The following is a 5418-nucleotide window of genomic DNA, read 5'->3' as shown; positions in this document are numbered from 1 at the left end:
GTGCGTGTGTGTGCGTGTGTGCGTGTGTGTGTGCGTGTGTGTGTTTTACAGCAATGAGAGAGTAGAGTATATTGTGTGAGTTTGTCTCCAGTGTCACTGCACCCACCCCCCTGCCTGACAAACTATAGCTGGTTATATAAAAGTGTGTGTGTGCGTGCGTGCGTGTGTGTGTGCGTGTGTGCGTTAGTGTGTGTGTGTGTGTGTGTGTGTGTGTGTGTGTGTGTGTGTGTGTGTGTGTGTGTGTGTGTGTGTGTGTGTGTGTGTATGCACTTGCCTGTGTGTGTGTCAAGTATGGCTTGTTAACAATGTCCAGATGGGCACACCAGTCACAGTGGTGGACCTAACCCGTCGAAGGGTCTTGTGCTAAATTTTCCCCCACTAGACTACGGTATCTTCACCGGTGGCGAGCCTAACGACAACGACTGGCACCAAACGTTGCCCACTTTTCTCCAGCCGCTTGCCCCAGCGTCTTGTCTCTCTTGCCATGCCATGCCAAGTCTCTATATGGGCTCACTCAGCATAGAGTTTCATCCAAATCGATCAGTGCGATAAAAGCGTCAAATTTGGATCTGGGTCCTGGGGTTCAGTTTTCAAAATGGCCGCCAAACATGAGTTTTGTAATGTATTGATGAGTAGTTTTAGGAGACATACAGTATGACATTTTGCCATTGATCTGAACTGTTGTGTAGAACTGTATGTCTGTCTGGCCAAAATTATCTTATAGTTATGAGAATGTCATCTCGTTTCAAGAAATGAGCCAAACCAATGGGGGAAAAATTGGGTAACACTTAACTTGACGCCGGCGTCATACATATGACATGACGGTGTAATAACATTGTCATAATGCAGTCATGAATGTGTCATAAACATTATGTCAATGTCATAAACATTGTATGACTTTGTCTTTAAGTGAAATTCAGTTATGACAAACACAGGCCTAAAAATGTCAACTTTTCATGGTCATAAAATATTTATGACATTGGTATAATGTTTATGACTCGTTCGACACTGTTATGACACCGTTATGTCATACGTATGACGCCGGCATCAAGTAAAGTGTTACCAAAAATTGTAAAGCAATCACTGATCTAGAGCTCCAACATTTCCCTCAGTGAGTCGGAAAGTTGGAGCGAAGAGCTCATAGTTCTTGCACCATTAATGTAATACGTGTTTTAGGGAATTCCGTATAAAAAAGGATCCAGACTCAAATAAACGAAAAACAGATGAATAAAAATTTCATTGAGGCCCTGCTGTGACCATCTGGTAGGGCACTCACCTGCCATTTGGCTGACCCGGGATCGATTCCCAGCCCGGGTCCTTTGCCGACCCTCCCCGTCTCTCTCCCCATTTGCTTCCTGTCTACCTCTCATACTGTCCTGTCCATTATAAAGTCTAAAAAGACCAAAGCATGTCTTTTAAAAAAATTGCATTGAAGTGAAATCGGTAGCATTTCACCATAGAGCTCGTGAAATTAGCTTTTAAATAAGCTAGACCAATGTTTCTCAAACTTTTTTTAGGCGAGGCACCCCAAAAATCTCAAGGCACCCCAAACCAACAAGCCGTAACATGGCATCACATTTGATACCACACAAGCTTGGAAAAGTAATACATTTGGAGACGTCATACAACCTACGTTCGAAGCTGCAGTTTTATCTCAAACTAGCTATGTGTTGGGGCAACCTAAATTTACTTTATTGTGCGTAAATGGTAGATGAAAGCCACAGCACCCTGGTTGAGAAACATTGAGCTAGCCTGCATGTTAATGAGATACTATAGGGAGGGAAAGTAATCTCATCGCCCCCTGCTGGCAACGTTCCAACCCCCTGCAACAAATGAATGTTTTTTTTCTTTGAAAAATTACATCTCGGCCCTGACGACGAAGTAGAAGTAGTGGCAGTCATATTATGGGCATGTTGGCCCGTTTTATCGAATCAGGTGGTAAAATGTTCGGTTTTTCACTGATCTGAGCTGATGTTAATATTCTTTAAAAAGCTAATACAGAACTACACTGACTGGCATGTGTGGCTTGTTTACTCCATGTAATTAGCATAGCCAAATTAGCATAGCCAAAAATGAGCCAGAGAGGTGGTTACTCGTCACCACAGAAGCCATCATATCTACTAGAGAATTTAAAACCATACCAAAATGATCGCGTGTATATATGTGTAATAAGAAGACAATGTGGAACTCATAGGATTACAAGAATGTGAAGATATGCGAAGAACTTGCGTTCGTTCGCGTTCATTTGTTTCTCTGTGTTGTCAACGAGGCGCGAAGCACAGCATGCTGGGAGCTGTAGTCCGTTTCCGACCAGATTGGCACAATTTCTATTTTTCTTAAAAGGGCAAAAAATGACTCAAGATTTTCACAGGTAGTAGTTCATGCTATTGTGTACGCTGAAAAATGTCTCTGGTGTTATAGTTCCAAGTCATATCTTTGTGGGATTTTTTTAAAAACTTGTCTATGGGAGTTTCAATAGGATTACCCTGGTGTTTGGAACGTAACCGCTAGGATCGCTGTTTTCCACTTTCCCTCCCAATATGCAAATGGATGAGCAGCAGCACCGTGATTCATCACGATTCCAATTAGCATCCTGGATTTAGATGCAGTCAGCATTGCTGATGCAAGCATACACCATCACTGTGTGTGTGTGTGTGTGTGTGTGTGCGTGCGCGTGTGTGTGTGTGTGTGCGTGTGCGTGTGTGTGTGTGTGTGCGTGTGGGTGTGGGTGTGGGTGTGCGTGTGTGTGGGTGTGTGTTGCTGATGCTGGAATACTGTGTGTGCGTGTGCGTGTGCGTGTGTGTGTGTGTGTGCGAGAGAGAGAGAGAGAGAGAGAGAGAGAGAGAGAGAGACCGAGAGAGAGAGAGAGAGAGAGAGAGAGAGAGAGAGAGAGAGAGAGAGAGAGAGAGAGAGAGAGAGAGAGAGAGAGATGCTTTGAGCTGCATCGGCAGTGTGACTCAACATGATTTTTCCCTTTTTGAGCACAATGTGAAAACACTTGCCTTCCTTTCTTCAAGCTTCTCCATGAGTGTGAGAGTGTGTGTGTGTGCGTGTGTGCGTGCGTGTGTGTGTGTGTGTGCGTGTGTGTGTGTGCGTGTGTGTGTGTGTGTGTGTGTGTATGTGTGTATGTTTGTGTGTGTGTGTTTGTTTGTGTGTGTCTGCAGCGTGGCATCATACGGAGCACATCCGTATTGACGTAACGGCCTAGGCGAAAAGGCGCAATATTTAAGCACAAATACCTCTTTCAACTACCAGGAAACACCAAGAAATGTGCAGTGACTATATTCAACCATTCTTTTAAAATGAATCTTAGTTTGGGCAGTGGTTTAGAAATGCAATGGATGATCACGCTCTGGACAGCAAAAGCAGTATAGGCCTACTCTTCCTTCTCTCTCTTGGAACTCAACCTCATCCTCAATAGCCTGGGGTGCGTCTCTCAACGGCGAAGTAGCTAATTTGTTACCAACGTTGCAGAGTAGATACTATAAAAGCTCTCTCTAAACTCTTGTGTCTCGAACGTTAGCCCACAAAGTAACTACTGCTTGGAGTAATGTGCACTCTGAAGAAGTGGTGACTTTGAAAGTAAGGCGCCTCCTATCCGTATCTCGACAGTGAAGTTGAAGTATGCCTGGAGTAGATCCATTAGAGAGAGAGTAGAGTCCAGACATCACTTCAGCCACCCCAAGTAACACACAGCGCTAGTCTACTTCAGAGTGTGACTCCACCCATTAGCTAAACTTGTAGTACATATTTGACCACAAATGTGTCAATATCTTTTAATCCTGTGGTGCAAAAGCACTGAAAATCAATCGACATGCACACAAAGTCATGATACAGCTGCGAGAGTGTTCAGAACACAAATTCACGTCATATCATTTGTTTGTGAAATGTTTTTTTCATATCCATGGAATCTGATGAATCCCACACTAATAATATACTTTTAGCTGTATACCGATTGAATTTTGTCTCATTTCGATGTATAATTTGTGAAATATTTGGATTAGAAAGTATTGGCTACTCCCGGAAATTCACTGGTTTACATGTCAAATACTCAAAAAAATTAAGCATGAATTTCATTTCATAGCCTAGTGGTATTTACGCTTGCCTATCCATGGGAAGACGCGAGCCACGCGGGTTTGAATCCACTGTGCAGCATGTTGACAGCACCTCATGAAATCGTGTTTTGGACCCTACAGTGTACACATTTTCCCTCGGCTGCACGTGTGTGTTGGTTATGCACAAAATAAATTATCTATTTCTGCCAGATATTCCCAAAATTGTGGCACTGCAACCATGTGAATTCGAACGTGGCTTCCGTTTTCCCATTGGGATGCAAGCGTGAATACCACTAGGCTATGTAATGAAATTCTCACTAAATTATTTTAGGGATTTGACAGTTCAACAGGTGAATTTCCGGGAGGAACCACTACTTTATTATCCAAATATTTCACAAATTACACCTCGGAATGAAACGAAATCCAATAGGCATGCAGATAATACTGCATTATTGGTGCGGACGGTGTCAGATTGTAATGCCACGGCCGTGTTTTTTCACAAAGAAACTACAAGGTGTGTTGTAGAGGAAACAGCTGAGTCATGGTGTCAGCGGTGACATCCAATCAAATGTGCTGGTGGTGGTTGTACACTATTGCTTTATAATTCACTCACTGAATTTAGGAGGAAACAGCTGAATCATGAGTCAGCAAGACACATGTGGTTGTCATCCAATCAAAAGGGCTATTCATGCTTGTCTCTTGTTGCTTCTTTGGTCACGCACTGCAATGACAAGAAAGTAAGTAGCGGTGTGGACTCAGGAAAGTAGCCACACTACTTTGGGCTTACTGTGGGAATGGTAAGGTTTCGAGAAATGTGCGTATTTCGCCTTGAAGTAAGTAGATACGTTTACAGTAGAGAGATGCTAACGTTCCAGAAACGCACCCCTGGTTTGACAAGATAGATTATTTATCACAATACAGCACTTGCAAAATATCTAAATTAATATAGTATTCAGTGTATATATGGTATTACTAGTAGTAACAGTAATACATATGGGTATAGATTATTTTAAATCTAAATTAATCTATCTAAATCATTAAATTGCTCTAGATTAATCTATACATTAAAATAAGGGTTTAGTGCATTAGGACAGGGGTTGATTTCCTGTTAGCAAAATGCATTTCTCATTGCATAAGGAAGCTACTTTGATAGCTTCAATGATAAAAGAAAATCATGAACTGTAGCCTCAATGTTTTCACCACAATGTTTTTAGTGTGTCAAATATGTTAAGGCATTAACAAACTAAAGTTTCAAAAAATGAGCTGTGCTATAAGTGGTAGGCTACATAACATAGTCTACAGATAAAACTGTATCAAATGCTTATACAAAAGAAATTCTTCAACTTCTTCAATTTATCATTTC

This window comes from Engraulis encrasicolus, chromosome 21 (assembly GCF_034702125.1).
Source record: "Engraulis encrasicolus isolate BLACKSEA-1 chromosome 21, IST_EnEncr_1.0, whole genome shotgun sequence".
In the NCBI taxonomy this organism is placed as follows: domain Eukaryota; kingdom Metazoa; phylum Chordata; class Actinopteri; order Clupeiformes; family Engraulidae; genus Engraulis; species Engraulis encrasicolus.
This window is presented reverse-complemented; position numbering follows the sequence as displayed.